The sequence below is a fragment of the Amblyomma mixtum genome, chromosome 7 (genome assembly GCF_055824585.1).
Source record: "Amblyomma mixtum isolate Tamu chromosome 7, ASM5582458v1, whole genome shotgun sequence".
Taxonomy (NCBI): Eukaryota; Metazoa; Arthropoda; class Arachnida; order Ixodida; family Ixodidae; genus Amblyomma; species Amblyomma mixtum.
The window spans coordinates 22,785,766-22,812,056 of record NC_143018.1 but is presented as its reverse complement, the minus strand read 5'-3'; the positions used below and the strand labels follow the sequence as shown (position 1 = coordinate 22,812,056).

Here is a 26,291-nt window from a genome sequence, read left to right as displayed (position 1 = left end):
TTTGTTCGCGGTTATTGGCATTATTCCTTCTTTTTTTCGGCTCGCGTTTCTGACAATTTTTCAAGAACCGTGCGCGCTAGCTACAGGAGGCACTCGGCTGGGCTTGCTAAGGACCAGCTTCGGCGGCGTAAAATGAAAAAAAAAAAACGATGCAATTTCTTCTACATCTGTTCTTTTTCCAATATAAACAGTTTAAAAAGTAAAAAAAAAGTTACACAAGCCTCGAAGTACAGTGAACGCGAGATAGCGGTTTTCGTGTCTCTTTCTTGTCTGTTCAACACATGTCAATGTCTATGTTATATGTGTGCTTTTCGCACCAATGGAGGAGCACGTTGGCTGTCGGTTGAAAATCGGTTTTCATTGGTCTTTTGTAGTTTGGATTTTCAAGACTTTGAGACGATGGTCTACGAAAGGTAGACAGGGCATCCCACTTGGCTTATTAAAGCCCGATTTCCAGAAAGAAAAAAAAAATTCAATTTCCATCCTTCTCTACACCGTTACTTTTTTTTTTCCCCCGAAAGCAGATCAGAGAAACGCGTGCTTTAAAACGAAGACGTATGGGCACCTGGCCACGTCTTTTTTCATACCGTCATCTCTCCTAGACCTTCTTCCTACATACGCTACAGGTATAGGCGACAAGCAAAGCTCTCGCAACCTGCGTCATCAGTGACGTCAGTAATTCCCTCTAGTGTCCTACATTTCTGTCCCTGTTTGTTGCTTCTTCACGTCCGCCCATTTATCGCGAGTCCTTTTTTTTTTCTTTTTCATTCCCCGCGTTCACAAAGATATCAACAAGAGGAAGATCCAAAGACAGGGTGCTCGTTAAAACAGTGCGCTCAGGCGTCCATGAGCGCCGTTGGTCTGGGACACCGCACTGCTTCGGGGCACAGAAGTTACCGAAGCCCCGGAATAGATCAGCGCGAATGCATGCCGCCAAGAAAGAACAGAAAACGTCTACCATCTACTTCTCGCCAAAGACCATAGCGTTTCAAGAAACTGAATCTTACAGAAAAAGGCCGCAATGCCTTCGAGGCAATACAAAGGCGATTCCAAAAAGGGTTAAAAGAAAGAAGCGAAGTCGTCTGCCTCTTCCCCTAGATGGAGCACGGGTGCTAAACATCGAATAGAGATTAATTTTATTGTAACCAAACAAAGAGCGCCCACCGAAATGTACAGTCTGACGTGGTATGAAGGTAACCCCTTCAGGCTTCACCAACTGGGATTAAGTTCCTCTAACACAGTTTATTTTCGCAAGACTGCTGCAACGAATACGTGATTTTAAGTAACCAAAATATTCTAGCCTGCATCGCCATGTTTGTTGCGGACTAAGCGACCGTCACACTGGGAAAAATTTCTTGGTCCGTTTCAGCCGGAACTAACGCGATTACCTTCAAATCGTGCTAGACTGTGTACACTCAGACATCACGCGTCAAAGGTCGCAGCGTCTCGAAAGACGCTGCCTATAAGCAAGCCCGGGGGCACATCTTTGGTTCTCCGTCGAGCTTTCTTTTATTCCCTCGGCGGAGGAAACACTCGGTTGACTTCGTCCGCTTCTGAAAACCGGCGTCGTCGTATTTGCTTGGCACGCCCGAGCGGTTATAATCCTAGGGCTATGTAAGCGACACGCCAAGAGAGCGCCTGGTTATGAAGCTTACCAGACCGGGGTGAGCGAGTGCGTGTAACATCTCGGATCAACTCGCTCACGCGAATGCGTTTCCATGCAAAGCGACGCGGGACTGGTGGGTGCGACGGGATGGAAAATTAACCGTTCCTGGCAGGGAGTCTTTGTTAGTCGACGAGTATACGGCTGCGACGTACGCAAGCAGAGCCATCTCGGTGAAGCGCGTATATGTATGCGCCCACACGGAGTTGGCGGCGGAAACCTTTAGGGAAAACGCCGCATAATCGGGTGCTGTGAAAAAGCAAAGGATTAATCGGGTATTTTCGGGAAACGCGCTACCTGAGTTGCACGGTGACTTGCGCGACGTTACTTCCAAAGACGCGACAGCATTCTTGGACCACCCAGTCATAATGCAATCCCTTACAAAATTTTTTAGATAGTCTATAGACTGTCTATAGACCTTTGTCTATAAAGTCTATAGACTCTCTATATCCAAATCCTTCAGAACAGTCCATAGGCAATACAAATGCTACAGACAGTCTATAGACAATCTATAGATATATGGCCATACACTTTTGGCAGACTTTTGTCTATAGAAAGTCTACAGAGCATGAATAGACAAAAAGAAATATCTAGAGGAAGGCAATAGAGTCTATAAGAAGTCTACAGACTGTCTACAGACTATTTTTATGAGGGAATCCTTTAAGCATTTCGCGATGTGCGTAGGAGCCAGCCGCTAAGCGGATTCAGTTTTTTTTTTTTTGCGTGAAACGCTCTCCCAGCTATTCTGCCCTCATAGCTAGAATTAAAAGCACTTTGCATTAAAAGAGCGATCAGGGTTAACGAAAACCGACCGTCATTCACCAGAGTTGGCTTTCAGACTTGATGATGCTGAGCTCGAAAAATTTCCATTACTTTCCCATTCGGGACCGTCTTGATGAAACTCAACTATATACGTCAGCGTAATATCCTGGAGCATTGAGGCGACCTGCGGATAATGATTCGCGCAGCGCCTCTTTCGTAACCTTGTAATTGGTTAGCTATCAACGCTGGGCTATCGCCTCGCCGGTGGGCGAAAATGGCCGCGCATGCATAGAGTTCTTGCGAAACGCATAGGCTTCGCGAATCTCAGCCGGTTCACAGAAGTTTGCTTACGTAAGAGCGTTCCGGGTCGGGCTTCGTTCTCGCACAGATCAGTAAGCATCCGATGAGCCATTGTCGGTTCATCGAGGTCATGACCCCAGTTCCGATCACACGACATGATAGCCCAGTGATGGCAATAGCCCAATGCTGGTCGGACGATATGATAGCCCAGATGCGGTAGAATTACACGGCCGTCCAAAGCTGGTCAGAGGACATGATAATGTTTGTCGGCCATTATGACTGCTCTGGCTCTTTGCAAACCTCCAATTATTGAACTCCACCTAAAGGCCTTACCAGAAAGAAGGACTATCATTTGCAAAAAAAAATTTACAATAGCTAAACAAAAGACACTAAACGCATAAAGCCAGGAATGTAGGAACGCGAGCATTAAACGATCGGCACGGAAGCAAAAGGAACGCTCTCTAATACCACCGTTTTTTTTTATTTATTTGTTGTCCGATGAAAGCAGTCATCCATCCGTTCCTTAAATTACGAGTCGACAAGTTAGACAGTATATGGGTCGGTCATGCACATCGAACACAACCAATGTGCACGTTTGTAAACCGTATAGCAAACGGTATAGCAAACGTAGCCGTATAGCCGTATAGCAAACGGCTCTAGCAAACTGAGGTTTTCCCCTCCCTTGTTCATTTTGTGATCGCCAAGGACCATCTACCGCACCCTCTCTCTACCACGTATAAAAGAAAGTAAGGAAAATTAAAAGAAGACCAAGAAATGGCAGCGCCCAATGGCCCGATACGTCCGTCCATTGGTCAAATGTGTCAGGGATATCTCCAAACCAGAATCACCCAAATCCTTAAATTCGATATGCCCGTTGCTTCAATGTGTTTACGGGAAATATCTCCAAACCAGAATCCCCCAAATCCTTAAATTCGATATGCCCGTTGCTTCAATGTGTTTACGGGAAATCCTTAATTTGAATCACTAAAATTCGACGAGCCCATTGGTCAAGTCATCACCATCATCATCAGCCTGACTATGCCCACTGCAGGGCAAAGGCCTCTCCCATGTCTCTCCAATTAACCCTGTCCTTTGCCAGTTGCGGCCCCCGTATCCCCACAAACTCATCCGCCCGCCTAACTTTCTGCCGCCCCCTGCTACGTTTGCCTTCTCTTGGAATCCACTCAGTTACCCTTAAGGACCAGAGGTTATCTTGCCTTCGCATTACATGCCCTGCCCAAGCCCATTTCTTCCTCTTGATTTCGACTATGATGACATTAACCCGCGTTTGTTCCCTCACCCACTCCGCCCGCTTGCGGTCTCTTGACGTTACACCTATCATTTTTCTTTCCATAGCTCGCTGCGTTGTCCTTAACTTAAGCTGAACCCTCTTTGTTAGCCTCCACGTTTCTGCCCCATAGGTAAGTACCGGTAAGATACAGCTGTTGTAGATTGGTCAAGTGGTTCAGGAGAATTCCTACACCTCTAAATCCCATATTCCCATGGGTCGAATGTGTTTAAGGGGATCCCTAAACCCGAATCCCCGAATCCCTATATTCGATGTATGTAGTACAGCCCATGCACTCACACTCGTCGTCGGTGAGCAGGACATCCTGGAGCACGGCGTACTTCCCGTCGTCCCTCCGCAGCCACTGGAGCCGCCGAACAACACATGCACAGAGGTGGACGTCACCAGGGGGCACAACTGTCGGTCTCCAATGACGTCACCAATGACGACACAGATCGGTGCTAATGACGTCATAAGCCCACGTCTTTTCTCTTTTTTTCTGCTTCTTTCTCAGCGCACTATAAAACGGGCCCTGAAAAACCCTTCGAATATTACGAGTGAATCAGATTTAGTTAAAGTGACTCAACGCGAGAACTCACCCAGTCGTTGCTACAAACAGTGTTACGAGCAAAATTTCGTAACACGAAGATGCAGCGCCAGTACCGCAGCGTAAAGTGGCACACGGAACTGACTATTTCACCAGGAAGTTGACTTAACTGCTTCGACATCGGCTTCCACGCATCAATTAATGACCCTCGTGACGTCACAACTGAGCCGCCGGCGATTGGTCAACGCTTGAGACGCCCGAAGCGCACAAAATGAAATGACATAACACAAAGGCAAGTCTCTAAAATGAGAGAGAAAGTGAGAGGAAGAAAGTTCCCGCATAGTTCAAAAACCTTCAATCTTGAGATGGTGAACCTTAGTAGTGACGTCATCTTCGAACTAAGTTGAACTAGCATGCAAAGAAGGAAAGCTAGGCGAGCAAGAGTCATAGTGTTGCGACTGTGGTCGCGATACGCTGTACACAAAGAAGACAGATCTAAGTGAGATTCTTTTATCAAACAGGGTTCTGTGCTTTGCGAGTAACGAATGACTTAATACGAAGGGTGTTTCAGGGCCCCCATCTAACGTGAGGAGTGACCGTGCGCGATACCCATGTCCTCAGGCAACGTTGTGCACTGTGAACCGTGCCTACTGCAGACGTCTTTCTCGGCACTTTTCTGGCAGTCAAGGAGGTACGACACAAAACAGTTCAGAAGCGAAGCTGGAGGCGCTGGAGCTTAACAGAGGACGCAGGACAGTGGACACAATATCAGACAAATGGTGCGTGTGACAGCACAAATAAATGGACAGAAAAGCGAACAAAACCATGCAACCTTGGGATCCAATAAAATTAATTTCACGTCATAAATGCACGCTATAACATGAAATGCGAAACGCGATAGCAGACGCTCATTTTTGTTAGCGGATTTCGATGTAACACTAAGAGCCTTATTAAAAAGCAAATGTTATCTGCCAGATGGCAAGTCTTCGAAATTAAAAATAAAGTACCTGTTAGTTTTAATCCAAAAATAAATTTTTTTTTAAATATCAGCGCACCCAACTCCGCTTCCAAAGAAATATGTAAATTTGATAAAGCGGATTTCAGCTCGTGCCCATAAAAGATGACTAATTAGCTGCTCTTTTCTAAAGGCTTTCCACAAAAAGGTCTGATTTATGTTGACTATGTAAAGGTGATCGCAATTATTCTCCGCTGCCTGTAAATTTTTATTACTACCATTTCCAACCGTTAACTTTCACACTGATTGACATCGTTATTTTCGTTAACACGGAGCATGCGCAAAAAACGTTCATCGCCAAAGTCGTCATTTAAGCCCCGTAATTAGGAGCCCTAACTTCCGACGCAAGGGTGGTCTTCGATCAGACCGTCGCACAGAATAAGCGAATTTATCATCCGCTTCACTCTTATCTGGGCGACCAGTAGACAGACCTTTATCCGACGCGTCTCTACATGACGTGATTGCGAAGATCGTTAGCGCGTCGCCTCGTCTAGACCACTTAGATGCAGATGCTCGGAATGAGTTTGGGTGAGCAATTAGGGCGATTTCAAACTCGACTATGCAAATTGAGAAGAACGCGCTCATTATGGCAGAAACAGATTGTGGATTTGAAGTCTCCAGAGTAATATTTACACTTCCTTCCTCGTCAGTCGTTTTTGGCATCTGCCCTTAAGTCCCCATATCATATAGTAATTTTATTCAGGTGCCTTTACGCTAATTTCTCAATTTTCTGTAACGTAACACTTGTAATCAATATCGTCCGAGGAAATTGTGCAAATGCAAAACCTGAATCGCATACTTGTACTGGGTGGCGCTTTGCAAGGCTATCCTCGGGCCGTACTTAAAACTTAGTCCTTCTCTTGGCCCGTTCATTTACCGTCTAGCCAATTGGTCTGGGAACGACATTTTCTGGCTGTCAGCACTGACGTCACAACTGGCAGTAAGCGCTGTTAAACGTTAAAAGGACTAAAAGAATGAATCGAGAAAAACATTAATAGTTTAATAAGCACGGTTTCTGACGACTGTAGAAACTGCTACGCCCTGTACACAGCTGTACCGCAAGCTGCTTCGCTTCATATACTACTCCTCTATTTTGTGTATATGTTTCTGCTCTGATTTGCGTCCTTTTTTTTTCTCATTTGTTTCATTTGTGCACCGCACGCAATTATATCCGTTTGTATCCACTCGCAACAGTGCAGTTAACATTTACCGCAAGTAAAGAAATACGTTACCATTCTTCAGTTCGCTACACAAACGCTATCCCCCAACGCACGGTCGGAGCAGCTATCCATGCGTTTGCATATCACTAACTACGCAGCCCTGGTTCGTTAATGAGGGCCTCGAAGGGGTCTACACACCAGCTGCCGGCCGCCGCTCATTAGACTTCTCCATTCAGGGCCTCCGATATCGATTCCCAACCGTCGCTAGCCGCGCAGAACGCATATATCTCTTTCGGCGTGGAACGAGTCGTGGGCGCGATTTGCATGGAGTTCCGCGAGTAGGGACCATTCGGCATCGGGCGCCACAATTCAACGTTTCGTCGCAACTATCCTGAAACGCCTGGCTGCATATGCGCCCCCACTCGGCGGATCGAACAACGAAGCCCACCCCACGGCGCAACTCAGCAGGGCGAGGCGAGGCTAGAGCCAAGGCGAAGGCGCACGAGGCTATATGCGTCGCCCTGTTGAAAAATTGAAGTACCGTGAACTCCGTTATGCATTAATCGCAAGGCTCGTTGGAATGCGATTGTGTGCTCGTGAATGCGATTGTTCTCAGCACGTGTTTTCCCCATTTCCGCTTGATTCGGTGCGTGGCTATGAAAACGAGAGAGAATCCTTCATTGTTAGACTAACTCGATGATGCTTTCGATGGCGGTCGGCTTCCTTCATTTGATTGATTGATTGATTGATTGAGTGAGTGAGTGATTGATTGATTGATTGATTGATTGATTGATTGATTGATTAATTGATTGAGTGATTGATTGATTGGGCTTTTAAGGAGGAGTGCCCGCGTTGTGAATTCGCGCTCTCGGACGTGTATCACATGGTGTGGGCATGACCCTCTAACCCTGCTTACCCCCCCTTTCCCCTCACCTACCCGAGAGAGGGCTGGGAGGCTGCCCTGCTCAACTGATCTACCTTAGAGAGCCAACGAGCTCTCGTGGCTAGGACCCGAGCTGCCGCGGAAGCCACACTCCGCGGAAGCCACACGCGGAAGCGGCTCTCCTAGTATTTGTAAGGGGCTGGCCCTTAAGGCCGGTCCCCACTCCCTCCTATAAATAGCATTAAATAAATGTTTCCTACCACCACCACCGGTGGGCCGTGTAGGTTGCTCTTGCCGAGCGGCTAGTAATTAAATTAACTGCCACGCGCCACGGTGGTTAGTTTGCTCACAATCCGATGGGTAGGTTGTGATCATGCCGCAGTGTCACGTGACCTAAGTGGTCCATCCACCTCCGAGGTTGCTTCTCTGGGAAATTTTCGCGGATTTTTTTCACTCTCGGCCACCAATGACACCTACAGTGTCACCGGATTTTCTGCAACACGAGCTGCTTAACGATATAGCGTTAACATCTTACAGTTCAGGCGCCACACCTAGAAAATATTGGTGCTGCGGATACAAAAGCAACCAATAAATGCGCAGAAGTTTATGGAACATGCAAAAAAAGGGAGAACAATCCCATAAAATACTCGCATAACATGAGAGACCCCATATACGCGTACGCAAACGATATAACCGTCAGGTAGAGGTATACGAATACGAGCTAAGAAAAGAAAGCGAGACAAAGGAGAGATAACGGGTTCTTGGCAGCGGACAGGCCGGCAGACAAGCCTCGAAAGGGAGTCCGCTCCAATTATCTCCCTGCCGGCCTCCTCGCATCCGGGGCCAATCGATGCGCGGCGGCCGCGTAGTTATATAAGGCAAGCGCTCTCGTGACAGCGGGCAGGCCTGTCTTCTCCTTTGATGCCGAGATAAAGCCCATCCGCACAATGCCGAGTGCACCACGGATTTCGTGAAAGAACGAGGAGGAAAAAAAGAGTCACTCTATACGTACGCATATAGCAGCCAACTACTAACAGTAGGGCAAGGAGGGGGGAAATAAATGGCGTCGCGAGCGTGATTTGCCGGCATCTGCCGCGCGTGTTGCGGCGTCCTCTACGCCCGTACATATATCAACGTTTTCTTTTTTGTTTTTCCGGGAAGTGCGGTGATAAAACGCACCCGGTGTGTCCCGGTCTGGAAATGCGAGATGGCACGCTCCATGCAGAGCCAGAGAACGCCTCATCAGGCGCTTTCTTTCGCCACAAGAAACAACCGTAGAATGAAGATGACAATTTTAAAAAACGCACTATCAGTTCACATTAATGTGCATATCGGTGATTAATTAATTAATTAACGACAAGAGCATCCTCCCAGGGTTCCCGTAAACTTAAGGTATTTCAATCACCTGCAGCATCGCGCACGCGCTGGCACCTGAGGACCTCATTAGGAGGAGCGTTTCAGGTGCAAATTGAAAGGCGTGCTCTCTGTATATACTGCCCCGCGCAGCCTACACAGTTTGCAAGCATACCATATCGAGGTTTCTCGGGCAAAAAAATTTGAAAATTGGAAAACTGTAAGACACTGTAGTGGAAATACTGAAGATAAGGTTCCATTCCTCTTACATGTAGCAAAATATTTATTTTAGAGTGTTTCCATCGATCGTAGCGAACAGTTCAGACTGCCATAGAAAACCGATGGGGAACGCTTTTGACGATAGCAAAAAAGATTGCCAGACTGCCAGTGTCTCCCCTCATGTTCTGTGTTCTCTGTCTTAGTTTGCGTTGTTGTTCCACCATGCAATCGGGGGATCTTGGGATATATTGGCTGTTATAGTGAAATCTTATATTATGTGAAAAATTTGCGTTCATAAACGGTTTCCCACTCAAAAATGCTTCTGTCCAGAACTGTTGGCTACGATGAGGAGCATCTGAAGTTGGCCTGTATAAGGAAGGTACCGCGTTCTAATCACGAACGCGGGGTAATAAGACAAGAATAAAAATGCACTATGCAAGCCCGCGTTCCGCATTGGGCCTGCATCGGCGTAACGCAAACACTGCAAAGCCTGCATCCGATTGCTTCCGCGAATTAAACGGCTGCACGTATCGATCCCGCGCCGTATCGGTCAAGGCGGAGACAAGATCGCCCCGTTTCGGGACAAACGAAACCATCGATCCCTTCGGGTTCCGGAAATCCTTTCCCCGAATATGGGGTTTCCCCAAGTGCTACAGCGATCGAAAGCACTTAGGTGGAAGCTCGGATATCGGCGGATATAGCTCGCGCTATATCGAATCGATCGGTCAAATGTCGGAATAGGCAGAAGAAGAAATTAGCTGGAGTCTAATTTCGCAGCCTGAGGGCTTATAATAAAACAACGAAACCGGAACAAACAAACAAAAAAAGAAACTCCGCTTGGCGACCTAGTTCTCGGACAACGCAAGCGACCCATTTAGCTGCCGAGACGTTTCGTAATCACTTGTTTCGTAATGACCGCGACAACGCGCTCCTATTGATCACCGCAGAGCTACACCGTTAGGTAACTTCGCGTGATACCACAGCCCTAATTTTCTCTTCTATTTGCTCTACTATGTTTGGGTGTATATATAAGCGAGCCATATATATATAGCAAGGCGGACGTTGAAAACAAAAGATATGGGACTAATGAATCGCCCATACGTAACTTTCGCTCTCAAAAAAGCAAAAAAGGTGAACGAAAGGCGTGGCGACATAGCGGTGTCAATCTATTCTCTGCTTATTAACCGGCCTACAAACGGTACATATACACGTTCGCTATCCGTACAGATTGACGTCTTCATTCTCAGCCGCTTGTGCGCCAGTAAACACAGCAAAGCTAACCAAATAAATATATTCTGACCCGCCTGCGCACAGTGCTTCTGCACTAAATAATACCAACAGTTTCACGCTTGTTTCTGAATAAGCGTCTCATAAGGACGAAGACGATCCTCGTAACATATGCCTTTATGGCAGACAGCTGGGCTAGTTGGTGTTTAGATTGAGAGGACATAGTAGTAGCGCTTAAAAAACAAGGACGACAGGGTAGAGAAAGACAGCACAGGCGCTAGACATCAACTGGCTTTATTCTCGAGAACAACAACGAATTTATAGGCGACAATCAGGAGCATAAAAAATCAACTTTTGAATCGCATGCGTGATGGAACTTCCCGATTCAAGAACCTCAAATATTTAGTGCACAGATAAACATTCGGTTTGCTCACGCAGGTTTGCCGTTCCGAGTGAATGAGAAAGGCTTCCAATACTTCCCGCTCTTTCTGATCTGCACTGACATAAATCACACGTGTCTGCTCAAGCAAAGGGGTACATTTTTTGTCATCATGTTTACAACGTTTGCAATGTGCCGCCAAGTGTCCCGGACCTGATATCGCAGCTGCCAAATTGTTATGCTCCATGAGGCGAACATTGATGCAACGGCCGGTTTGGCCGATGTAGCACTTTCCGCAAGATAGCGGAATCCGGTAGACCACATTGGTCCTGCAGGCCATAAACGGCTTCCCATGCTTGATGGGGCATGACAGCTTTCTGTTGCAGTCATCATTCACCACTCTGCAATGTTTGCCGAGTTTGTTGGGTGCAGTAACATATGCCGCCTTCCAATAGGGCTTGCGCTATCTTCTGGCCCTCTCTCAGAACAGAATAAGGACGTTTATCAGTCATCACTGTCCCCATTCCAATTCTCAGTATACGCAAGCATTACTTCATGCTTAAATTTGTGACTCCTTGCTTCTCTAAAGCTTGTGCCCTCCCTCGCAGTTATTACAAATAACCAGATCAACAATTGCGAGGACACTTTGGCAACTAAAATGTTGAGAGGTGAAAGCCGAGGACACTATGCCGTGACGACTTCGGGAGGATGTGACGCCACACCATTCCCATGGCTATATCGATATCCAAATTATACATCTTTCGGGGATCTTTGATGCTAATTAGGCTTAATTACACATTTTTCCATCTATTTGACACAAATCCGATGTTTCTCCGACCATTCTGTGACAATTTTCACTATGCCGTGACGACTTCCGGTGGATGTGACGTCACACCGTTTTCGTGGCTATATCGACGTCTGCGCTATTTCGATCCAATTTCGACATTGTGGCCTATAATTAATTAACTAATTAATCTACGGTCACCAAACTTGGCTTCTAGGTTCATTTTTTCCTCCTCTATCTGAAGTAACCATTGGTTGTCTTCTATCTTTTCTAGTTCCCGAGTTAAACGCGCCTGACACGCTTTGTTTACGGACGGACGACAGTATGAGCCATTAAAGGATTTCGCCTTAAAACTTTCAGCCGGCTGCAGTAGCATTACGCTGGACGCGCCCGGATATACCTGGGCTCGGAGATGAGTTGTGCGTCACTCGTGAATACGACGTCGTGTAAGTCACGCCAGGCTTTGTTAAGGGAATTCTCTATCATCGTACTCGGTGGCGCATGGCGCAGAAACCAACTTGTTTCTTTACTCCGGAGTTAACGGGCACACGCTTCCTTGAACTCATTCGCCATTATCACGTAAGAGTTCTTGATAAGAACTTAGACGGCGATATCAGGAAAGCAGCCCTCTGCGCGATATAAGAGCTGAACACGAGATCGATCTCCGTCGAAAATTTTCCATTCTTCGGCAGAGTGGCTGGGCAGAAAGCCGAGAACTAATGAAAAGTTCTGGGGAGTTCAATACCTTCTCAGCGAGCCTGTACCTGTCAGTGCAGAGTTAGCAGCAGTGAACGACTGGGCAGAACGTTCGTACGGCGAGCTACTAGTCTGCATTAAAATATTCCATCGATCCATGCAAGCAAAAGTGCGTGCCACGCTTTTGTAATCATTGCCTCATATTTACTTGCGTATACAGGCTTATATCAAAGCCGTATGTCTGTGTGTGTATAGATATATGTATATATATTTGTTCGCGGCCTTCACGCGAACAAAAAAATATATACGAAACAGCTACGAAACGTCTACAAAAGGAGACGAAGGAGTGAAAGGGACAGTAGTATCGCACCCGCCACCTCCACCTTCCACTAGAACGCTCCTGAATCCCGGTATCACCCGATTCACAAAAACAGCATTTTTCGGCAGATATGCGCGTCTTATATAGCGTATATTATAATGCCCCATATGACATATACGCCTATGTCATATATGCACCACATGGACAACAGGGTGAGCAGGCGAACGTGAGTGCTTTCTGCAGCGAGACACTAGGCGACAGCGGCGTTAGTTACCACACCAGAGAAAGTCCCCTATATCTACAGTTATCGCTGAGGGCACAAAAAAAACTAAGCTCGAGGCTGAATGAGCCACACAAACGTTAGAGGAAGAAGTACTCAAGAAGCACAGCGAGGCTCGATCGACGCGGTGTGCGCGGCGCGCCTTCGATTGGTTTCGTGATGAGTTCTCGATACCCCGACGGATCCTGGGCGCGAACCCTGGGCGCACCACCGCAAGGGGAAGAGCAAACGAGGACTAAGGCGTTAATAACGATGTAAAAAAACGAAAACGGGACCCACAAATACACCGCCGAATTGGTTGAAAAGCAAGGCAAGATAGAGGAAGACAAGAGGTAGAAGAAAGTCACAAACGAAAAAAAATTGCTCTTTCCCGGGGTCCCGAGAGCAGCCGTACCGAGACTGAGATCTATACAGCCCGCACAAGAGTGCACGACCATACGTTCGCCGAGGAGAAGAATACGAAGGCAAAAAAATAAATATAAAACAGCAAGATGAAGCCACGAGGTGGCTCCCTGACATGAGGCTGCAAAGTTGGAATATATATATATATATATATATTACGATGACAAAACTTGCTCGGACTGCTGATATATTATATAAAGGGGAACTACACAAACTGCTCGACCTGTGCCTGCGATCATTTTCGTTCATCAACGGTCGTCCACGCGCAGGCGAAAACGGCGGAGATGTTGAAGAAAGAAGAAAGAAAGAAAGAAAGAAGAAGAAAGAAAGAAAGAAAGAAAGAAAGAAAAAGAAGAAAGAAAGAAAAGAAAGAAAGAAAGAAGAAAGAAAGAAAGAGAAGAAAGAAAGAAAGAAAGAAAGAAAGAAAGAAAGAACTGCGGTGGAAGAGAACGGACAAATCTCGGCAAAGATTGAAGTTCCCGAAACTGCTTCGATTTTCAATGTATTCTGCTGTCCCGTGTTTCTTTGCTCGTATACTTGGGGCCTTGAGTAGGATATATGAGTGCTGTCGGAGGTAGGGGGAGGTGGAGGGTAAGAGGTAGATGGTGGGTGCCCTTTAGTCTTTGACATGACGATTCTTCTCGAACGTTCGCTTACCTTAGTTTTTTTTTCCTTTTTTTTTTTCAAAAGCCAACATGTTTACCACTGCTTTCCATCAAGTCCCGGTCGATGTACGAGTAAGGCTCGCGAATGAAAATCGCACGTCCGATAGTAAGGAAAGAGAGGCCAAATGAGTCCACGTGTGCGAAAGGATTTGGAAAAATACGACCGTCGGCACGACTTCATCGTGTCGAAATTCCGCACCTTTCGCATCAGCTTTTATTGCGCTGGCTAACAAAAAAATGCTCAAAGCCAGTTCCTCAATCCGTTCATCCCGTCACTCAACTCGCCGGCATGGAATTTGCTGAAGCTTCCTTTCTAAGTATAGTACTACTTCATTTTTTAAGGCGAAAGACTTTAATGTCTCATACTGTCGTCCGTTCGCAAAGCGTGTCACACGCGTCTAACTCGGGAAACTAAAACAGATAGAAGAAAAGCAATGGTTGCTTCAGATAGAAGAGGAAAAAATGAACCTAGAAGCCGAGTTTTATGACTGTACATTAATTAGTTAATTAATTATAGGCGAAAATGTTGAAATTGCGTCGAACTAGCGCAGGACGTCGATATATCCACGGGAACGGTGTGACGTCACATCCACCGGAAGTCGTCACGGCACAGTGAAAACTGTCACAGAATGATCGGAATAACGTCGGAATTGTGTCTAATTAGATGTGAAATTGTGTAAATAATCGTAATGAAACCTTCAGATCCCCGAAATATGTATAACTTGGGTATCAATACAGCCACGGGAACAGTGCGACGTCACATTCACCGGTAGTCGTCACGGCATAGTATCCTCGGCTTCCGCCTCTCAACACTTTAAATGCCAAAGCGTCTTCGCATTTTTTTTTTTTTTGCAGCAATACCTATCGCTGAAAACATTAAAAGGTTCAAGATATATACTTGCGCCACCCCCACTTTCAATTTTTCCAAGCCTCAAGTTGGGAAAAATAGGAAGCTGTAGCTCAAGCCGTTGCTAAGGCAACAAGGGCGCACCCAGTGGCGTCGCCCGAGCTTCAGCCAATGGAAGAACGAGAAGTTAAAATTACACAACGACCGCTTGTGTTAAGCTCGCCACTTAAAAGGCTGCATTCCAAAGAAAATCGGACTGCGCAGCCCCTCACATACGCACTAATAGCTGGTGACGGAAACTTTCCAGCCCACAGTAAGCAGGTGGGGGGGGTGGGTGGGGGGGGGGGTGGGGGGGGGGGGGGGCTGTTGCCAAGGGAGCCTCTGTCTAGTAATTTATTTATCATCCGCCAAATGGACTCAGATTTTCAATCTGAATCCCTAGCTGCCTTTGCTTCACTTACTTTCTTAATTGAACAGTGCCCCGTTTCAAGCGAACTCGCCATCCTTCACATTTCGCACGGCTGCCTGCACAGAACTAACGACGACGGGACGACATCGTAGCGTCGAAGTCCTTCAGCGAACCGCGTTCTGCTTCACTAATTACGTGCGGCATTGTGGAAAAAGCTACAGACCTCGCATGCGTTATCAAGTAGAGACTGAACGCATAAAAACATTATAACGATTACGAGTCTCTGATTGGATGCATGGCGAAGCCACGAGCCAATCGCGAGCTTCGAATATTCTCGATCTTGACTGGTTGACGTTGCAAACTTTCCGCGACGCAGCAAGTGAGTACACTCGTGATCGATATTAGAGGGAACAAAGATTGAGCACTGATTTATTAACTACTCTATCATTACGGGGAACAAGCACAGTTTCTTTTTTCCTTCTCTAACTAGTTTTCCTCCTGGCGTATAATTAATGTGCAAAACTCATCTCCAATTTAGTGGAGAAATAACCAAAAAATTCTCAATTTTGTGCAAAAAAAAAAACTGCTCCCTATCTTATTACTCAAGACTGAACGCACAGCAAGAGACCAAGGTCTTGAACGCGCGCCAAACTTAACTGCCATTCAAACAGGCCTTCAACAATCTCACATTTTTCGTTCCCCTCGTTAGGCTAAGGAACTGGCTAGCGAGGAAGGTCGGCAGGGCAGCTGATTAATTGGCTGACACGAAGAAAGGGCCTCTGCGTGCAGTCGATTCATAACGGCAGGGACGAGAAAAGCTCTCTCTCTCTCTCTCATTAATTATTTCTTCCTCTCGATTCAGGTTTACTATACTGCCTAACGAAAAGTTTAATTAAGCGCTCGGAGCTGCCCTCCAGATTCAAAGGCACCGGTACGTACGAGGGAAAAATTAACTAGTTTGAGTAATACGAATACCGAACAAAGGATCAAAGACGTTCACGGAAGCAGGCCCGGCACAGCTCGTTCCACGGTTTCACAATAAGCGCGAACTACAGACTCCACTGCGCAATTTGTCACGCATTGTGGCAGCGAGCACAAAATGCGCGTACCTTTTACGCCGCAGTTCGAAGCTCTGGGTGGCTTACGCAAGCGTGCAGTTAGTGCATCGTTATCGCTCAAAACTTGTAAGTTATAACGCGCCACTAACCTGCCATATAGTTTAGTTTCTATAGTTTCCATTCCCTTTTATTTTTCTCAAAAAACCGGCTGCGTCACCAAATCCAGTTTGAGGCCGTTTTTCTTCTGTTTCGTCGGGACTATATTAGTTACTGGTATAGTTTACCAACGTTTTACCTGATCCTTCCGTTTCGAGTGGAGAAATTTCTGAAAGGCAATGCCAGTAATAACACTTTCATTGCAGAGGTAGGGAGAAACAATTTGGTTTAAAGTCAAACGAATGCCTATATATGGTCCATCTATCGTGAGATGCATTGTTTCTGAACATGCAGTCTACTACAGTGAGGACGGCTTAGCTTCCTAGGCACTTTCCGGACTTTCACTACGCCTTCTGAGTCAGTTTGCACGAAACTGTATGTGGAATTGGAACTAACTGTAGTGGAATTGAAAACAAAAAAATTTTCCTTCCTTCCTTCCTTCCTTCCTTCCTTCCTTCCTTCCTTCCTTCCTTCCTTCCTTCCTTTCTTTCTTTCTTTCTCTTTCTTTCTTTCTTTCTTCCTTTCTTTCTTTCTTTCCGAAAAAATGCTAGGACGAATTAGTATCCGCAAGGTTCCTGCAAGTGCCTTTTGTTCCCCAGCGTCAATATCTAGTGATGCCATGAAGTGCCGGTCGCGGCGATGTAAGAGTAAGGCTTCCTGGGTTCCGTAAAACAAACATGTTTTCAGCTCGAAAATCTTGCCGGGATTCTTTCCGGGAAGCGGATTATTTCGCAGAGACTGAAAATGGGACTAGGCCCGATATTAGTACGCGCCTAGCGGAAGCCAGCTGGAAACGAATCCGTACACGCTGGACGCACTGCAGGACGACTGGCGAGCGAGGGCGGAGTTCGAATGCATGCGAAATACGCGCCGGGCACAGGGCTATTCGTCTATCTAGCGTCAAGTGTAGTCCTTTGACTAGAAGCAAAGGAGCGAAACCATTTTAAAGTAAATATCGCAATTTTTTTAAAGCAAGAAATAGAGTGTACATCGGGCAACAAGCGTCTGAGAAAACGATACTGTCTGCCCTAACTGGCCAGCGGAAGAGCTGTACTGCCCTTGACGTCTTGCCTACTTAAAGGGAAATGGCGTCATGAAACACTGCCTACTCACCACCCTTCTACTACTACTACTACTACTACTACTACTACTACTACTACTACTACTACTACTACTACTACTACTACTACTGGTTCGATCTTGGCCGCGGCGATTGAATTTCGATGCAGGCGAAATTCTAGAGGCCCGTGTACTGTGCGATGTCAGTGCACGTCAAAGAACCCCAGGTGGTCGAAATTTCCGGAGCCCTCCACTACGGCTTCCCTCATAGCCTGAGTCGCTTTTGGACGTTAAATCCCCATAAAACCAAACCAAACTACTACTACTACTACTACTACTACTACTACTACTACTACTACCACTACTACCACTACTACTACTACTACTACTACTACTACTACTACCACTACTACTACTACTACTACTACTACTACTACTACTACTACTACTACTACTACTACTACTACTACTGGCAGTGCAAATATATATCTATCGACTACAGTAACTTGTCTTGTTTTCACAAAACTGGCTATGCATTCGGTTAAAAGCAAATTAAATGCTATAACTGCTTTTAAGTTATCCTTGGCGAGCAAAAGGACTCCATGTTTTTGCCTTCTCTTTAACGAAGTGTGCACCTATACAGCTCACGCAGCTGTTCGTGCCAGCTACAAAAAAATAAAACAAGCTCGCCGCGCTTATAACGCGCCTTGTGGGTTTTTTTTTTCCCCCACTCACACCTGCAGCCAACGACGAAGAAGCTACTTCCAGCAAAAGTCTCCCTGCTTTTACGACATCCTGCCGAACATATGCCGTTCGGGTCCAGCTAAGTGCTTCGTTTCATGAAGGCTTTCTCTCCATCATTTCTTTTCCTGTTATTTACTTCTCTTATCTACCACAGCTGCCTCCTCTGCACGTATGTATAGAACCATTCCATCACACGCCAATCTTGATCGCGCTCCCATCTCAAACACCGGTTTGTGCAACACTCCGTACCCACACAGCTTGCCAGATCAAACGTCGCGCGCTGCGCCACAGACGTCGGTGTTACAAACACAGCACGATATCCTCCCCTCCGTCGGCCCCGCACGAAGTTATATAGAGTCGGCGAGGGTTGCGTCACGTGCAGCAGGTCGCATGACTGCTCTACCAACAGGCTAAAAAAAACGCTAAAAAAGCCACGCCAGATTGGCGCCAGAAGGCCAACACAGCTCTCGGTACTAGCTGCTGCCTCCTGGGTAATGACCACCAACGAGAATGCCAAGGGATTCGTTCGAGCGTGTAAAGGCCGTTGTACGATCGCTTTTGAGCGGATCCGCCAGGCAGGCGGACTGGCGGACCGAACGACCAGACAAGGGCGTCCGCAGAATTTTTTGCAGGGGGGGGCCCCATTGGTTGTTGGCGCCGGAGGGGGGGGGGTATGTTCGTAGCAAAAAGGCACTATTTGCGGAGTAAATTTATTTATTTATATACAAATAAAATAAATAAGTAAAATACACACATGAAAGAAAAATTACAAACAGCAAATTAAAGCGAGGCTAGGAGAGATACATTGGAGTTTATCAACGAAGAAACAATTAAAATTAATAAAAATGCAAAAAGATACTATCACTTCGTGGAGAAGAGTGCTCAGTCTTGCTGCATACGGGTTCTCGACACACCCGGATTGATGACCAGCACACAGCACAATATGTTCACAAACACGCAACGACAGTCACTCAGTCAGTCTTCCTTGAACAGAAACTGTAGACGCCTCGGATTTTTCTGGGCGAATTGCGTGATGACACTGGTGATAAATTCATTTCTGTGCTTCATTACACGCTCTCGGTGCACACTCATCATACAAAGGCCGTCCAGTCTGTCGTTTGTCATCGTTGAGCGTAGCCACGTTTTCACTCTCCTCATTGTACTGAAGGAGCGTTCGACCGTACAGGTAGTAACTGGCAAAGCCAGAGCCACCTCAATGGCTTTTGCAACACCAGGGAAGAATGTCTTGGCCTGATGTAGAAGCTCGCAGTAAGTTATTTCTGATGGGTCCCCAGTTTTGTTGCACCACATCTCGTACCAAGAGATGGCCTCTTCCTTGAAGTTGTCGATGCCGTAAAAGCACTGGAGTTCTTCGGCGAGAACAGCGAACTCAACACGGCTCAAGTGCTTCATTTTTGATGGATGCAGCTGGAGAAGTTTGAAGCTCCTCTCATTGCTTTCAGAAAAGCGCCGAGCTAAAGAAGCAGTGAGGGAGTCCAAGTACGGCACATATATTGCCACACGGTAGATTCCTCTGGCGACTGAATCCCGTAGTTGTCTCGGTGGGCCTGACGAGAGACTTGTCTTGGTACAGATATCACCACATTTAAGTGATTGGCTGCCTCCCTTGCTGCATTCATGATGTTAGAGAACTCCTCTACAGCGTTTGTCCGGTGGCCGCGAAAAATACGTTGTAGCTCAGTGATGTGGCCATGCACAGAATGGAAGTCCATGGATACACCTTGCAGAATGTTCGTAGCTGGTTCGAGCCGAGCGCTGTACTTCGCTACAATATGCAAGCAGACGATGAAAGATGAGCTTGTTGTTGCGCAGTAGAGGATGTGAGCTCGTTGTCTAGTTGCAGCGTTCGAGCATGATTCCGTGGACGCGAGCTGCTCGAGTGCTTCGACTATGACCACGTAATGCTGAGAGAAGATCCTAATAGACTTGTACTTTGCAGACCATCTTGTCTCACAAAGCATCGGAATGTTGGGCACCAATTTTCTCCGGAGCACGCTCTCGCGGAAGAAGTTTATGGTTTGTTTGATTATCCCAATTGTGTTTCGAATTTCAGAGACGTCGTTCAAATCGTTGATGACGAGATTTAGTTTCTGACTTGCACAGTGGAAAAATAGTGCCTTCGGGAACTGTTTTTGTATAATTTTGTTCACTCCAGCTTCTTTTCCAGCCATTGTAGAGCATCCATCGTACCCCTGTCCAACGAGGTTCGAAAGAATCAGTCCGACATTCGTCAAAAGCTTCAAGATTGCCGCGGCGATGCAAGCGGAGTTTAATTGCTCCAGCTCTACAAATCCCAAAAACTGATCTCGAACGCGCACTTCGACTTCCGCCTTGTCAATAAAGCGAACGCCTATAGACATCTGCTCTTTTCCTGAAATATCTGCAGTTTCGTCAGCAAGAACGGAAAAAGCAAACGCTTTGTTAGTTTCGGTAACTATCTGCTCTCTCAGGATGTCGCCACAGATTGTGATGATCTCGTTCTGGACGCGGACAGAAGTGTACTTGGCATTGCCAGCAGAAGAAGCGAAGTGCTCCTGAAGTAGAGTATCTCCAGCTTCTACACGAAAGTCAAGCAGATCATTGAAGACTCCACTATCGGACTGCTTGCCGCGAATCGGCAAGTCATGCGTCGCGCAAAAGACAATTGTGGAAACTATTGGAAATAGTTTCTCACGGTTCCTTTCAACTTGCGCGTGCAGTGCTCTGTTCAGCTGCTGTACAACGGGTAGCTGCTTGCCTTTCATCACATCCATAAAGTTCTGTGAGGCCGTCATTGCCTCCTGGTGCCATTGGGATTTTACGTGATCCCTGCACGCCTCGTGCATTTTTCTGTAGTTACTGAAAGCGCGCACGATAAAACTACCTTGAGTACCCCGGTGAACACGCGGAGGAAAAATGACGCAAAAACGACAAAAGGCGCCTTTCGCTGTCGCTGAGTACGCAAGCCAGGGGGCGTAATCTCCCAGCCACTGATGTCGAAAAGGCCTCTTTCCAGGTGTTACATCCTTCTTAAAATCATATGTGACATTTGGCGACCATGGCTTAGTAAGAAGACGTAACTTCAAAAAGTCCGGTATGCCAGTGAGTTTAGCTTTGCCTAGAAACTCTCCTAAGTCATATTCTTGAGGCAAGTTATTTGTTTTCTTGATGTTGTCTCCGGACTTCGATCCCAAGCAAGGAGAAAGGGAATCGTTTCGGCTTACTGCGTGACCGGAGCTCGCTGGTGGAGTTCCTTCCATGGAGACGACGACGCCGGCTACTGTCCGGTGATGAAAGGTTGCATCGCTCTGGTCAAATCCGGACTTGAATCCCAAGAAAGGAGAAATGGAATCATCTCGGCCTGCTGCATCACCCGAACTCACTGTTGACAGAGTCCCTTCCATGGAGTCGACGACATCAGCTACTGTCCGGTGATAAAAGCTTGCATCACTCTGTTCAAATGCTACACCGTTGTCACATGTCACACCAGAATCTGCAGGGGCGCATTTGGATAATGCTTCGTCAGACAACCGCTGACGCTTGAAGAAGCGTCGAATATCCATCATTCGGGACCGCGCGAGACAAAGCTGGCTATGGAGTTCCTCGGGGTTGGTAGTGTTAAAAATATATACACATTGATTGGAAAAACGGTTGAATGCGTACGTTGAAAACAAAAAATGGCTATGTATGCAGCGAAAACTTATTTACAAGATAAATGCACGCTCGCAGCTTCATACACCTCGCTCCATCTTGCTCGCGCAACCGCATAGTCGAGTATTTGCATACACACTACTCGCCGCTCGTCGTTTTCTCGTCCGCTGTCTTGGTTGTTCTCAGCTTCGTTGACAACCGGCCACTAAAAACACCGAAGCACAAACAAAGAGGCGCGCACACGCAAGGAACGCCGCGCGACTTCCGAGGGGAAGGGACACTCGCCACTCCGGTCGGAAAATTTGTTTTGTGTGTTTTTATGAGGTTCAGAGCCCCAAAACGACTCAGGCTATGAGGGACGGACGGTCTCTTTACCATGCACTGACATCGCACAGTACATGGGCGCTGTTGGGATTTGAGGCCCAGCCAGAGGTGACAGGCGAGCCAGGCAGGCGCCATCGGGCTGCCTTGACCAAAGGCGCTGGTTTCCGGAGAAGACGCAAGGAACGCTGGTGTGGGGGCGCCTCTGGAGACTGCGTCGCCGTGAACAAAAGCAGCTAATCCCCTTTGCCGAAAATTCTGAAAGCGGCGCTTGTACCGAACTGCGCTCTCCCGTGGATCGGAGGAGACAGCGAGCGGCGGCGGCGCCAACTCATCGCCCGCTTGCCCCTGAGCAGTCCGACAAAGCGGGGGTGGACACGGCTGATTTGTCCCTCCCTCCTGAAGAATTCATCGGTGGCCGGGGTGTGCACTGTCTGCCTCCGTGTCGCTATCTCTCTAGAGATCAAAGAAACAGGCACACATCTCAAGACGGCTCGAAACACATGCTCGCCGGTGCCGCTGTATGTCTGCAACGACGCGTCCCCGGACGCGGCACTTTGCAGATGTGACCCAAAGCGTGGAAGCAGGGCCGCTTTCTTTTGGCTGAGCGCACCGCCGCCCCTGACGTGCGGCCATCACTCACGGTTCGAGTGAGTGATTTTCCAGGGGGGTGCAGCCGCCCCCCCTTGCCCCCCCCTCCGGACGCCCATGCGACCAGACAATAGGCATTCGCCCCGTTCGGCAGGCGAAAGCAAAGTTGGTGAACTTCAACTTTGGGGCGGACGAGCGAACCGCCCGGCGACCGAATTGCAGCGATTGGCTGCTTTTTACGTGACGTAGGCATCCGCTCCTGCCGGGGCAAGATGGCCGTCCGTCGACCGAACTGGGGAGCGAGGCATAGGTCGTGGCTGTAGAGATGGCACCTATGCCGCGAGGCATACTATATTGGCCACATGTTGATATTACGAGTGTTCAGAGCGACTGCGAACTTCTCCGCGTGCAGCAGCGGCGAGCAGCGACAGTTTCCCGAGTTGAAATCGACGCTGATGTAGTTGACGGAGCGCCTCTTCAAACAGACGCAAGACCTCCGCGTTGGCGGTGTCACGAAGTGTTTATATGGAGCTGTTTGTGGTTGCTGCAAGCGTTCCTAATTCCTGCGAGGATCATCACGCACAGCGGCGAGCAAAAGCTGCTCACGGTGAACTTCTGTGCGTGCATGAGCTGCCTAGCACAGTGACTAGTGTCCGCGTAGTGAAAGTGATTGCGATCGAAGCGAGTTCTTTTACGTCAAGGCAGTGAAATGTGCACCTTCGAGAGCTCACTACGCACGCCGTGCTTTCCGAATGCTGAAATGAATGTGGCGTTGTGCAGCTAGTCGCATTCGTTGCGATGGTTGCAGTGATCGCGACCGAAGCGTGCACACGACGTTGTTGCTGGCTACGCATTCGTTACCATTTTGTTCGCGATTCGTGTTGGCACTGTGCTTGAGAATTGCCGTGTGTGCGACGTGACGCGACGCGAGCTTGGCTGCACGGCCGAGGACTGTTTTGCGGCGACAACAGCGATGTCGCCATCCTCTGCGCTTTGGTGCTCCATTCAGTACGTTTTGTGATGATGGGTGCTCGGGTTACGACTCGCCGGAGAAACTGTGTAACCTGTGTTAAAACATCGGTGCAGTGCAAATGTATCTTCGGGAGCGTCATTTCTTTTTATTTCCTGCGGGCTGTGCGCACATTTGCCTGCAATAAACATATCGGCGTGATGAATGGGTGACTGAACACTTCCGCTAGCCATTTCGGTTTAGGTTGTAACAACATGGAAACAAGAATCATTGCCGCTTTTGAATCACGACTGATTGACAGTGTACAAATCTCTAATATGTGCCAACTCATAAGTCTGTTTTTCATGAGCATTTCAATTGATGTCGCAGCAAAAAAAAAAGAAGTGTGGCAGCAGCTTATGCAATCAAAACTGACCACAGAGCAAGTTGAGCATAACGAGTCTTGATGAAAAAGAAAAAATATTGAGAAAACCTTTGCCATTGCTTTTTTTCTCTTTTTGCATAGCAGTGTTAAGTCAATATTGACAAATGCTTGGCAGTATTCATTTCAAGTGGGATGTTGGTTTCCACTGCAATCAGAAAAATACAGTGGTCTTGAAGCACCTCATAGGCAATGACAGTGTCTGTTGTTGATTTTGCTCATGGTCCTTTTCGATCCGGGGATCAGTGGTACGAAACTGGATGTGTTCGCAATGCTATTGTTGCAGAGCTGCTTGCGAAATCGGCCTTATTGGTGTTAAGTGGTTGTTCAGCGGTGCTTCCTGGGTCAGCCGCAGCACTTTGTTTAACAAGCCATTCTCAAAGCTTTGAGAAGATCTCGTCGATGCACTTGCATATGTCTGTCTGCTACCACCTTCATTTGCCTGTGACTGCTTGCTACAGACATGACTACTTGCAGACTGCAAAATAAGCCCTGTGGAGCTGGTAAAGCTACGCTAGGAACAAAGACGATGGTAACAACATCACTGCACAGGGTAGCAATTCTTGCTCTGTCGTCGTCCCTTAGCACAGTTTCGACATGCCAACTTGCCACCGGTGCACCCCACAGTACGCTATGATCAAGTTCTGTGAAATTTACAGAAAGCAACAACGGGAGAGGAAGTAGGTTGTATAGGCATATCTAGTGCATGCTGTACAGATAGCTTCCTGCCTTATTATAGCCTGGCCCCTCTGTTTATAATCCTTCATCACCCAGCACCTATGGCCCTATTTGTGTTATTGGCATGTGCTGCAAATCACCGAACACATTTCATACTCTTGACCCTGCTAGATTGTTTTGGCCCATTAAGTTGTTTGATTCAAATCGGCAAGCTTTTAGAAGACATTTCTGCAATAGCCAACTTTTTCTTGTTCTTCACGACATGCACCGTGACTGCAACATCCCCCTATGATGCTTTTGTTCTTTGCTTTGAAAAAGCATGCATTTCCCCTATTTATGTGAGGCTGGTTTTCTCGTGCTTTAACTTGCATCCAATAGCTCTAAACTGGATCCAAGCTTAAACAGCCAGCCTTCGGCAAATTTCCCTTGCCAATTCTTATGTATCTTGCCTTTTCCTGCAATCTCGGACGTCCGCCAAGGCACTCCTTTGGGCCTCAGCTTTTCATTACTTGCATTATTACCGTCCCTTCAGTGTTTTGTCATATGCCTTCACTGACAGCCATATGGTGTGTGCCATATTGCAATCAATACCAGCATTTCAGTTGTTCAAAACAACAATTAGCATGCCCTGGATTGTCCTGTTTGCTAATGTTACTAAGAATGCAGTAATATTGTTTTTTATTGTCAGCATTACATTTTGCCAACTCATAAGACCTTCCGATAAAGGTATATTCACTGTATACTGGTTCAAATACCTAATAATCCTCATACACCCACCCACAACCTAGGATATTTACACCATGACGTGTTGTTAGTATCACCGTCTTCCAAGTTACTTGCATTCAATTCCCCTGTGTGTCATCAACTTGGGTATTCTAATGGCACATGGCACAAATCTAACTTAACTAGAATCCTTGAATTAGTTCAGTCCTGAGCCGCTTGTTTCATTTTCTCAGGCCATTTTTGAAGTTCCAGTGTGACAGCACCAAAAGTGCATATTTGAATGTCTTCATCTTATGCAGGTTTTTTTTGCTCCTTACCAACACGTCCCCAACTAATCAGTCCCAACTTGTAGTCTCTCGTGCACTAGGTGCACTAACACTCTTGTGCCTCGTTTAGCTCATATGCCACTGAATTTCAAGATTCGTTTTTGTTCGTGCCACAGAAGGCTGTAACGGTCTTGCATCCCACAAGGCTGTGTATCTTACTGTCCTGCGAAGTGGTTACTACAGAAATCATGCTATAAATTACGAACTCACTGAGCTCCTACCTGACACACCATTTTAAAGCTCGCTACTAAAGTAACGTCATTTAGGACCATTGAGGTGTGATAAATATGAAAACAAATAGATCTGATATAGTGCTCAGTCATTCGGTCACCTCGGCAAACCAGTACAATGCTCTCTTATGCATAACGTGTTCATTGAGAACTTTGTTCATAATT

At 47.0% G+C, this 26,291-nt stretch overlaps 1 protein-coding gene across 4 annotated transcripts in view; it reads right to left on the bottom strand.

Annotated features, from left to right (window-relative positions):
• LOC149335264 (adenosylhomocysteinase-like 1) overlaps window positions 1–26,291 on the bottom strand; it is a 266,601-nt gene that overhangs the window by 136,888 nt on the left and 103,422 nt on the right. Inside the window, exon 2 of one of the 4 annotated variants that reach the window (XM_089551930.1) lies at window positions 4,314–4,377. The exons of the other annotated variants lie outside the window; for them this stretch is intronic. The gene's annotated coding sequence lies outside the window, so the exon portion shown is untranslated. The remainder of the gene's footprint in view (window positions 1–4,313; window positions 4,378–26,291) is intronic. 4 annotated transcript variants of the gene reach the window in all.